The sequence below is a fragment of the Lissotriton vulgaris genome, chromosome 12 (assembly GCF_964263255.1).
Source record: "Lissotriton vulgaris chromosome 12, aLisVul1.2, whole genome shotgun sequence".
Classification (NCBI taxonomy): Eukaryota; Metazoa; Chordata; class Amphibia; order Caudata; family Salamandridae; genus Lissotriton; species Lissotriton vulgaris.
Window position 1 is genome coordinate 162,884,084 of NC_141700.1, and position 12,607 is coordinate 162,896,690.

Genomic DNA, 12,607 nt, shown 5'->3' on the forward strand with positions numbered 1-12,607 from the left:
GGCAGGTGTGAGAATGATTGCTATCATCGATGTTTGGATCAGCAATGCTCACAGAAGGCCGTACCTGGGTGATGTTGCTTTCTTGTATCGCTCCACTGCCGCCACCTAGTCGTAGCACAGGAGTCTCAACAATGCCGTCATCAGGATTGGTAGCCTCTGGGGACAACACGATGCGTGAGCCGTTACAGGACTTAGCAAAGTATCGATATCCATTGGTACTGTTGATGGTAGTGCAAGACAGGTGTCTAACACGCATTCTTCTCCGCATAGCATACATCAAAGCACAGGTAAGATGCAGGTCTGTCATATAGGTCTGAATGAAAGAAACCAGGTCATGTTCAGATCTCTCAGCCTGACCAATCCAAGGACTCTAGTTATGCGGTCCTGGTAGCGTATTGCTAGGATCGTTTCTTCCATCCTTGCCGGAGTCATGACTGTGTTTTGGCTTGCCATATCGGAGCAGGAGGGTCAAAAATAAAATGCTTGCTACAAGTCCCAAAGTTAGGGGTATGGCGCCAAAGACTGAATGGACAAAATTAGGAATAATTCCCAGGATTGCTTTGAATGGTGTTAACAGTCCCGAAAAAATGGTCTTAAATATGCTTGAGATACCTACGGCATCTGACATATTTAGAATTTGGCTAAGCATTTCCGTGAAATGCACGGGGCAATTTGTTGATAAAAGGTCATGTATCTCCGATGTTGTCCTTGCAACTTGGAGATCATACGTCTCTTTTGATGACGTTATGGGCACTGTTGTCTGTAAAAGCACAGACTTCATTCTGCTTAAAGTATCAATTCGTATAGAAGAGACATTTAAAGGAGGCCAAATCGGCGTCTCGGAATCTCCAGGGCCGTTTCGAAACAATGCTTGCATACAGCAAGTGACCATGGAAGTTACGCTTACGAGATATGCTTTCCCTGGCATCAAGCCACAACAGGTGTGATCCGTTATTAGAATGTAACTCCCGTTAGAAAGTTGCTTAAAGAAAGGCTCTATCTGTGTTGCAGGTGTGACATGTTGGTGGCATGAAAGGTTGTTTGAAGTTCCTTCACAGGCCCCGTGTAAATTAATACCCTGGCACAAAAGTATACCGCTTAGTGAATGTTTGCAATTTTCACCACTAAGAAATACATTTTTATTGCTGTCACTATAGCATGTGTGTGTATATGGTAATTTCCATGCTGACTTATTGTACCCTTGGCCCAATCGTTCATACTGGCCAGTCGGTATATACTCAAGGCAATTTTTAAATTGGAAAGTTGTTATCGGAATTGTGATAATCCCGTGTATTATCCATTCAATGACAGGTCTTTCTGACATTGTCAATGGTAATCTCTCAAGTTTTTCGATGCTCAGGATTGTATAGTCTGCTCCTTTCTGTGCCAAGCTGATTTGTTTATCAGTAAGGTTAAAGATGGAAAACAATGACGTTGTGTTGATTAAACGCCATGGCACATAGCCTGAACGAAGATTTTGCAGCGTCCAGCCTAGCTGTACAATAGAACGCAATTGCGACTGGCCATGTTGTAACATTAGCAAGTCTTTATCTATTATATCAATGGCAGATGGTACAATACTGTCCAGTGAATATATTCTGGAGGACAGAGTCATTAACCCATTGTCCACAACAGAAAGTGATTTTTCCAAATTAATATGATCAATTTCTCGTATTTTTTCTGCTGTTTCAATTTGCATTACTTTCCATGCCTCGTTGTAAGCCGCATATACACTTGCTGCTATGAAACGTTTTTGACGCTGTTTGCGTGGTCCCAGAATGAAATCGCGCAACTCAGCACCATCTTTAAGTAAAGATAAGTGTTGCTTAATTTCTGCCAGTGTGGATGATTCTAGCCATTCAAGGCACAGCTTCCCTACACTGTATGTTGTTAGTATCCCTGGATGTTGTCTCTGGGAGTATCTAGGGTGTGGTCTGGTCATTGTTAACCCCTGTGTTTTGTCAGGAATCTATCTTGACAGTTATTCGTGTCAGTAGGCCAGATTAACCACTTTTTCCAATCAGGATGTGTTCTGTTTAGATGTAAAATTTTAGATACGTCTATTTCAACTTCTGTTGTTGCATTATCAGGTATTGGCTTTGGAATAGACGGTTTGTTAAGGTCTTTGATCTTAGCTAGGCCATGACAGGTTGTTTGGTGAATTGTGTCATTTAAGAAAATTATTTGTTCTGGGATCATGCAGGCTCGAAATAATGCTTTTAGGCCTTGTACCTGCCAATCTTTTGTACCCCAGTTTGTTTTTGTTTCAATGTTGTTTTTCCAGAAATCAAAACCAAATGTCATAATTTTTTCATAAAATGCTTCTGAATATATCAATTTAGTATTTGTCAGCATTGTTTTCAACCCTGTTTTATCCAACAGTTTATAATAAAAGGTTTCTGCATCACTTGTGTTAAACCCTGAGAAGTACTGGAATTTCTCATAGAATGTTTTCGAACTACTTTTAGGTGGAGTAGCACAATGTTCCCATTGGTTATATTTAAAAACATTTCTAGGTTGTGCAGATTTATGTAAGTAATGGTCTCCGTAATGTGAGAAGCAGTACATCTGTTCATAATTAGACGAACCTTGTAAATAATCATGTTCTGTAAATCTTGCTGACAACACTTAATCTGACATCATATTATTTATACTTTCAAAATCCCAATCATCAGAGAATGTACTTGGTTTAACAAAGTCACTTAACGAAACCTTGAACTGGTGAGGATATTTCAAGATCTCGACCGGGCCATATACTTCATAGTCAGTCTTGTCCCATACTACCCCGCCGGGTATTGGAATGGCTGTGACATTTACTGATGATAGTCCTCTTTTCTTCACGTGGGATGATTTGTGAGGTTTTAGAACTAAGTTGATGTTCTGACTTGCTGTGTCCATTGAACTGTATTTCCCTTCAATGAATTTTCCCAAACAAAGTATCATGATGAGCCAAAGCAGGAGGAAAAATACACCTAGCCCAAACCAAAACTCTAACCATGGAGAAATAAGGTACGTTTCCTTGAGTTGATGAAAGAGTTCTGTTGCTTTTTCTTTAAAAGTATTTGTTTCTGGTCTCACTTCAGGGTCGTTTTGATCTTCAGAAAAGGTATCGAAGTTGATGAAGTAGCCAGAGGCAGTTCTGTCAATTGTTGGAATTGTTTTCTCAATTTGTCTTTCGTTAGCACATTCTGATGCCACATCATTGTAGACTGGTGTTTCATGAAGAACTGTTTCAATCTGTGTTTCAAGAGGGACGATTTCCATGGCATTATTGCATAGTCCCTCTCTGTGCACTGCAGGTTTAACAAATGTGATTAGTCTTTCCGTTTGAACCTCTTGGATTGTTGCAAATTCGGGTATTCTGTTATTTCTTGGGAGTCCACTTGGCCTACTGTTGATTATAGGCCACATGATTGTGGTTTTACCAGGTCGATTGATACAACTCGGTTCTCCTTTTTACCAGCAAGAGGCGGTAGTACTACTGCTTTTCTGTAAGAAGGCCCAAATTCCTTCTTCACCGCTATTTTCTCTCTGACTAGATCCCCAATCTTTGGAATCCAGACAGGTCTTGCTGGGACAGGTGGTGAGTCTTCAGTGGTAGTTGGCTGTTGCTTTAACTTTATGTTGCTTAAGGATTTTCTTGTTTCATTCAAGTCCTGTAAAACAGCCAAACTATCTTTGATGTCAAAGTCTTTATTCTTATCTTTTACCACTGAAGCCTGACTATCGAGGTCCTGAACATGCATTCTAGTTCCGAACAATAGTTCATATGGGCTGAAACCTTTTAGAGAATTTCTTGGCAAATTATTTAGACTAAGTTGGACACTTATTAAATGTTTGACCCACCCATCACCCGAACCTAATACCTTCGCCGTTATAGATTGCTTTATGTCTCGTTTTTTTCTTTCCACTACACTGTTCCCCTCAGGGTATGATGGACAAGAGTATCGCAACCCAATGCCCATATTGGCCATGGCCTCCTTATAAGCTCGAGAGCTGAAAGCAGGACCCTGGTCAGAATGGAACATGGCAATTGCGTATGTGCCGATAAAGACTCGCAGATCTTTTATAACAGTTTTGGCGTCAGCCGAGCGCTGGGGCCACATTTTCTAAGTGAATCTAGTCTTAAACAATTAATAGTATGCTGGTTTGCATATAGACAGCATTACCCTACCTACATACCAGGCCATGGCATTACTCCGCTTGACTCGCTGCTGCGATCTCTATCGCAGTTGGGACAGTTCTTTACATATTTATAGTGGTGCAGGCTCATTCCCGGCCACTAGTATACTGATTGTAATTCAGTCAGAGATTCCTTCATCTGTTTGTGCCTTGGACCTTCACCCATGTGTGCGTCTGCTATTAATAACTTTCTCTGGTTCGCGTTTGAAATTACCCTATCCCCCACTCCAGGGATTCGAGCAAAAGGAACGGAGTTTGCATCAATTACGTATGCATAATTGAGTGGATAGTTCACGGGTAGTGCTGCACAGTCGCCTTTTAAGGACGTTTTTACTGCCAGCATGGTTTCCCCGTCTATATATTTTTCTGAACGCTTTTTTGTGGCTAAGGAAGCCGGTTTAGTTGCTTCCGCTGTGGCTGTAATAGCCAATGAATTCCCTGCAACGTGAACGCCATCACGTTGATGACTCAGAGTGTGTATCACGTGAGTCTTTTGTAGTTCTTTCTGTAAAAGAACTACCTGTTTCCAAAGCATTTTATGCTTGATTTTGGCACCTGTGTCATCTTTGTAATCATTTTGAATCCAGCTCTGCAAATCATTATTGTAGTAGTTGACGCAAAAATGCGAATCGCACACGATTAGTGTCGGGAATTCACGTTCTGCATTTTCAAGCGCCATCTTTAAAGATCTGATTTCAGCTCGCTGAGCCGAACATTTTCTAAGTGATTCAGTTTTTGTTATTTTCGGTCTGAATTTACCGCAGAGCCAGCGACCTTTAACAATCGCACAGGCTGCATCGTAGGATTTATTTTCTACATTGTAGTGCTGTACGAATCTGTCTGTGTAGATTATACAGGAGTACTGTTCAAGAGGCAGAATTTCGATTGGCAGAGGATATTCTTTTTCATAAGTTAAATCATTCAGTTTTTTCATGTGCGGGGCGAAATAGTATTTCACGTCTTCCGCAGCAAGAGAATTTTCCCACTGTATCCATTTCGGATCCAGTGACACTGTAGGCAGGTTTACTGGGCTGAATAGCGCCTCGAAGGCGGATTCCGCTGTGAGAACAGTGATCCTTTTGCCGTGTGCTAGTTCTCGTTCATTCGCTATTGCAGTTTGTACTGCTTTCACAGTATTTTCTGTGAGACTGAATGTTTTTTCTGCTTGTGTGTACAAGTGAGATTTGTAAGCAATTGGTACCGTTTCTCCCTCATTAGAGGTCAGGTACCTGAATCCGCATCTTCCAGGGATGACTCGGATTACAAGATAGCGTGTATTGTCACGTTGATCTAATTTTGTTTTTGCTAACATGTCTGTTTGCAATGTTCTCAAAATTTCTGTGTGTTTTTGAGTCCAGTTGATTGGTTTAAAATCAGGTTTAATTAGTTCGTAGAGAGGTTTAACCCTCTCCGCATAATTTACAATGTAAGTTCTTCCGAAATTCAGGAAGCCTAGAATCGATTGTAAGTTCTTCAGCGTTTTTGGTGCTTGGAGTACAGCGCACTTCTCTAAGAAGTTGTCCGCTAGGCTTTTTCCTTCACTTGATAATTCGTATCCTAAAAATAATACTGTCAGATGGGCAATTCGAGACTTTTTAAAGTTGAATTTGTAACCCTCTTCTGCGAACCCAAGTATTATGGTATTCACCCTTTTCAAGTGAGTCTCCAAGTCGTCGTCTGTGAGATAGATGTCATCGACTTAAGATAATGCCTCATCATCATATGTTTGTAGTAACTCTGTTACTCTGGCTGAGAATAGTCCTGGGCTGTTCTTGAATCCCTGTGGGAGCCTACAGAAATTTACTGTGACCCCATTACTGAGAAAGCAGTCAAGTATCTGCTTTCTGGTGCAATATTTTGACAAAAGAATCCATTAGATATGTCTAATGTCGTTTTATATTTTTTGCGAACTATATTATTCATTAGTGCAGCACTATGCAAATTTTGTACTGCAAATGTTTTACAACATGAGTTTAGGTGTCTGTAGTTCAAGACTAGACGATATGAATCGTCCGGTTTGGAGACAGGAAACAAAGGATTGTTCATTTGAGAGGTGCATGTTTCAATCACCCCCTGGTATTCAAGTTGATCTAAAATCTCCCTGACTTGTTTTTTAGCTTGAATCGGAATGTGATTCGAGAAGGCAGGCATAATCATTTCTTCGCCACGAGGGCACTCCCTGACAAACTCTGGGGGCCAATCTTTTTCAGCTAACAGGATGTCATAGCCTTTTGAGAGTTTGTCCCAAAATAGACCCCTTATTTTCCTAGTCTTATCTCCCTCTATACGCAATGTTATTTCGTATATCTTATGAGGCTCGCTAACTCTGGTGTCGGCAGTTTCTACTTGAATGTATTCATTTGTGTCCACTGTCTCCAGATGACTCATCAGGATCTTGCGAGCTATGGTGATTTCTGCTGCACTGTCTATTATTGTCTGTGCCCACTCCCCGTTTTTCAGCTGTGTCCTCAGTATTCTCGGCATGTTCGATTACTCTATTACTGGCTACCTTCTTCTTTGGAAATTGTGATTTTTTACTTTGAGCAGGTTCCTTGTCGTTGGACTTGGTGTGCTCTCCTGGGTCTGACCGTCCTCTTCTTTCCGATTTCTGCGAAAAAGATCGAGAGGGACGTGTATCAATACTTTGGTATCTATCAGGCTTTTTCAAGTTATCCCTATTTCTAAGGTTATATCTTTTCTCAGAGGGATCCCTCTGGGGAGACTGGTGTTCTCGAGTCGGAGTTCTTTCCCTCCGTCGAGGAGACCTTCCTCTGGACTGGAAAACTTTTTCCTTGGGAGTGGATTGTTTATTTCCATCCCAGTTCTTTTTAGGAGTGTTTGAATTATTTTTAATAAATAATTTTTCAGGATTTTCGAGTAGTTGGGGTTTTACTGGTTTCCCACCCAAACTGTCTCTACCTAATTCTTCATAAAAATGTTCTAGAATTCTGGCAAGCTCAATTGGTTGATCTGTTATATCTGTTTCCTTCAATTTCTGGTGGATCGCCACAGATGCTGCTTCTCCTTTTATGTTGGCTAGTAATATAGCCGAAACCTGCTTGAAGTCTTTCAGTAATTTCATACCAAGAGTTAAAGCAGGTTCTGGACTGTATTCATTCTGAATCTGTTTTTAGCACATCTGGTATTACCGCCATTGATGGAACACCATGTGTTTTTGTGTAAATGGAAGCAAAGACTGTACCCCAAGTGTCACAGTCCTCCACATGTGGTGCCACCCCCATTGGAAGGCAGATGGTCAGATTCTGTGTTTCTCAATAGGGGTAGTATTCGGAAATACTGCCTCTATTTGAGTAATTTTTTGCGCTAACCAGAAAGGAATTTGTTCCCGTTTTATGGGTGTTTTACCAAGACATGATTGTATGTTCTGTGGTGTAATTTTATTTGTGTTCCCCTGGTGAGGGGTCAGCTGTGGGACATTAACAGCTGTTTGGACTGTTGCAGTCCGCATTACATATTGGACTAATTGTCTATATATTTTGATTAATGTTTTTAGCTGTGCTAAAAATTCTTCTTTTGACATTTTTGCAATGTCCGGGTGTGGTGTGTAGCTGGCTAGACCCGGCCACGTTGCTCCTGCTCTACCTAGTGGACCGAGCCTGGTAATATGATCATTATGTTTTAGGGCGCCTTTAAACCAGAGCAGATGCTCTTGGTATTTTAATGGGATTTCAATGTCCTCGAAAGGAGCATACTCTTCCGGTGGATCCTCTATTTTGTAATAGTGGAACTCGTGTGTTGCAGCGTTTGCCGCTGGAAATTTTATCCCAGAATAGAATACCTCTGTCTGCCGATATTCGTGTGCCTCTATCACGAAGACGACTGTGCCACCTTGTGTGGTCAGTCCATTTTCTATAAGTTTTAACGTTATAGTTTTTCTTATGTTGACCGGGATGATTATTCCACCCGGTTCATTAACACCGGCGTCCCGTTGATTCGCATCTACTGCGGCTTCAGCGGTCCCGTTGTCTAGTACTGACATTGTATAAATGAAAGTTTTTCAGAGCAGGTCTCCAAGGAGACAAAGATTAGGTGCACAATATTTTGGAACACTGTATCCTTCAACGTTGAATAAACCAGAGCTTTACATAGGAATCTCTTCCTACTAAGTTCGGGCGGATTTTAACCTTTCACCCACTCCAGACGTCTATTGGAGTATTTATGGTAGAAAGGGTCTGTGTGAAAAAGCACGACTGAGTTACTCTAACGTCTTGCGTTAGTTTTATCGCCTTACCAAACGTTGGGCACCATGTAGTGTAGTTCCTATTTTCCCTATAGGCCATGCGCTTTGGAATAACATAAACAGCAATGTAGACGTAGAAGTGCGGTCTTCCAGGTCTCTACTGACTATGTTAGACTTAATTGGGTTTGTACCAACTAGCTCAGAGGTCACTGGAAACTTTCTTGACTGAATAGGAAGTGATCAGCTCCCCTGGCTCAGACAAGAAGGGATTCAGTTTTCCAACAACCGCATAAACATGACAACTTTGATCCTTTAGAATAAGAGTCAATCTCTAGAGTCATGTGAAACAATAGACAGCTATTTCACTCAGTCAGTTGTGCAAGAATTACTTTCACTAGGATGCAGAGAATAGAGAGACGGGTGTTTTCAATAAAAAGGTATTATTTATTGAACAGTCTTTCTTCTCATGCAAGAGAAATGAATTGCCACAATTGCAAGACTTGTTATTATAAAAAGTGCGTACAGTGAAAGGAGGATTGCGAAATAATACTGTAAAAGCATTGATATGGTTTCTTAGCCATATAATGGTTAAAATGAGTAAAATATATACATTCATATATACATTTAGCTCATGTCCTCAACTGGTGCTTCTAACTACGCCTACCCCAGTGTACCTGACCTAAGCCTAATACTTGGAAGGGAGTAAGTAAGTAGCAGTTTAAGTTAAGTTGGTTTTGCCAAGGGTTTGCTTCAAGAATTCTCTCTAAGGGTTTAGTCAACACTGTACCTCTGGAATAGAATGTTGGAGGTCTTGTATCTCCTCTCAGGACTCGATATCCCAGTTACCCGCAAGGGTAGGCTGGAAACGCCGGGGCTGGATTTTCTCGGCAGGAGAAAAGACAGCGTCTTTCTCAGCGCGTCAAGGAGGAGGAGGGGCAGCGTCCGTGGGCTTCTCGCATCTGCTGGGCTCTGCAAGGGACAGCTGTTCTGCGCCAGTTATTCTCTACCGCCACCGCTGTGTTTGCTTGAGGCAACGTTGGTATTATTTATACCTGGAAGGTGCCTTGTTTGACGTACGTTTTTGGACATAAGACGTCAATAAAGATGTCACTAAGAACCAGTCGTTCTTACAGTGCTCATTAGAGTTCTATTACTAATCAAAACATAGCAAGTGGGGCTTTCCCAGGTTGCTGGGGGTTTTATCTGTTGAAAGAACTCTGTGTGTAATCTAGGAATCTAAGATAGTGGCTTCTGCTGTGTCCTATACTGTAATGAGCTGCAGAGGCGAGTTTCTGAAATATGGCTCTGATCGTTTATGCCATTATAGGGGTATGAATTGATTGTAGCCGTATTGGGGCATAAGGTCACAATATTGATCGGGGTCCTAGATAGAACATGACAAGATTCGCGAAAGAAGAAAACCTGGTAATGAACAGGTACAAATTCTATAAAAATAAACAGCGTGAGGAAGAATCAATAGATGATTTTGTTGCACGGTTACTGGAATTATCTGTCAAATGCAGCTTTGGATAAATGACGGATGAACTGATTTGTGATCAGCTGATTGTTCAGTGTAACAATCAAAAGATCAAGGAGAGATTGTGGGCAGCAAAAAATCAAGATTTAAAAACTGCTATAAGTCTAGCGAAAGTGGTAGAGGAGTCTGAAAAATGCATGAGGGAACTCCAAAAATGTACTTCTGATCAGAAGGTTGCAGAAATTTCGTCAAAAAATTTAGTAGATAGTGACAACAGTGATGAAAGTGCTGTTGCCTCAGTAAAGAAGAAAAGTTACAGTTTACAAAAAAAAAATTGTGGGTAAAAGTACCATCAGAGTTTGTTCAAAGTGTGGTAGTAGCTCACATAATTCAGAAGAATGTTTAAAGTGTTGCAAAATAGGTCACTTTGCGAGAATGTGCAAGGGTATAGCCAAATCAAGAGTGGCCATGGTTAATGAATATGAGTGTGTAGTCAGAAGAGACATGAACAAACTATTAGTTGTGGAAGATATGAGTGTGAACCTGTGTCAAGAAAAGAGGGAAAAAAGACCAAGGGCTGATTTCATAATTGATGGGAAAAATATTAGTCTTATGGTCGATTCTGGTTCGAGATGGACAATTATTCCATATTCCATTCTGAAAGATGTGTGGGGTGAAAAAGATCTCATGGAAAGCGAAATATCTCCCACAAAGTACCAAGGAGATACAATTGAACTTCTAGGATATTTTGAGAGTGAGATTAAATTCAAGAATAGCTCTACGATTGGCAAGGTTTATGTGTCGGTTGATGGTCCCCCTATATTAGGTTGGATGCACCAATACGATTTATACATAATAGTCAATCCTAGAGCTAGTGAGCAAGTAATGGCGATTGATGATTTCAGTATTGATGACATCTTGTTGGATGCTAAACCGATGTTTAAAGATGAGTTGGGTGAACTAATAGGATATGAACACAAAATATTGTTGAAGAAAGGTGCTGTTCCAGTTCAGCATGAAGCAAGGAGGGTGCCCATGGCAGCGAGAGAAGAAGTAAAAGGTGTGATTGAGGAGATGCTTCAAGGGGGTATAATAGAGCCAGTTGAGGCAGCCACATGTGTTTCTCCGGTGGTGATCACACAGATGGCAGACTAAAAAATTAGATTTTGTATTGACCTGAAGTCTTTGAATAAGTGTGTGGTGGCTGATGTGTTCCCTTTACCTAACATTGGTGAACTTGTGTCAACATTACAAGATGCAAAATATTTTAGCAAGCTTGACTTATAGAGTGCTTACCACCAGATACGCCTCCATGAGGAATCGAAGCACCCAACATCTTTATCACTAGTGAGGGAAGGTTCCAATTTACAAGGCTACCTTTTGGCCTAATTTGTATTCCAAAGAATGGTGACAGAAATATTTAAGGGCATAAACAAAGTGTTGTTCTTTCAAGATGACATACTTATTTTTGGAGACACAATAAGTGAACACAATCATACTTAAATCTGTTTTGTCAAGGATTCAGGAAGCAGGTCTGACTTTACGTAAAGAGAAGTGCTCTTTCTTGGTCCAAGAAATCGAGTATTTAGAGTATGTCATATAATATAAAATATATAAATTGATACTTGTATAGCGCACTACTTACCCGCAAGGGTCTCAAGGCGCTTGTACGAATACCGCTGTGGAACCTATCCTGGCTTTCCCTGTGAGGCGTCCACTCCTGAGCACCCCCAAGGTGGAGGCCAGGCATCCTTAGCGTTGTGGAGATTAAGCAAGCTATTGCCCAGAGTTGCAGAGTGGGACTCCATGATTGGAATAGGCACCGAGGCTAGAATTATCAGGTCCGTGGAATTTTAAGCCCAAGACCCGCCGAAGCAGGGAATTGAACCCTGGTCCCGGGCTAGACCTCTGCATCAGGGTCTGCCGCTCTAATCATTGAGCCACACTTCTCCACTTTATCACTTTGTCATTACAGTTGATGGTATTAAACCAAAGAAAAATGTATTGTCTGCCATTGAATCAGCTCCTTGTCCAATAGATAAAGATCAGTTAAGATCCTTTATGGGGCTGATTGAGTTTTATGCGAAGTTTGTAAGGGACTTCTCAGATAAAACTTCTGTGTTGAGGGGTCTTTTAAAAAAAGGAGTGAGGTTTTCGTGGAATAATGAGCATACTAAATGTTTTGAGGCTATCAAAAAGGAATTGTGTGATGCTAAAGTACTGATGCCATTTGATATCAAACGTAATTCTATTCTGATGGTTGATGCCAGCAGAATTGGTTTGGGCGCAGTGTTGTTACAGAAACATGGCAACGAAGAAAAGACTGTAGCGTTTGCTTCTCGTCCATTGAGTGTGTCTGAACGGAATTATTCTGTTATAGAGAGAGAAGCATTGGCAGCTGTGTGGGGTACCTATTACTTTAGAACGTATCTTTGGGGTACCAGGTTTCAGTTGAGATCGGACCATAATCCCCTAGTGAATGTTTTAGCTCCTGGAGGTGCAGGTAAAGGCTCACCCAGACTGGCTAGACTTGCGTCAAGGTTGCAGGATTATCAATTTGATTTGTCATTTGTTCAAGGTTGGCGAAACGATCAACCGGATTGCTTATCAAGACTTCCTGTAGCAGAAGAGGTTTCTAGTGGATGCCCAGGTTACTTTAAAGAAGAAAGTGCAATAGCTTTTGTTCATGATGTGATTTCTTTGGGTGAAGGTTCTTTTTTGAAAGAGGAGTGGTATTCCAGTATGGA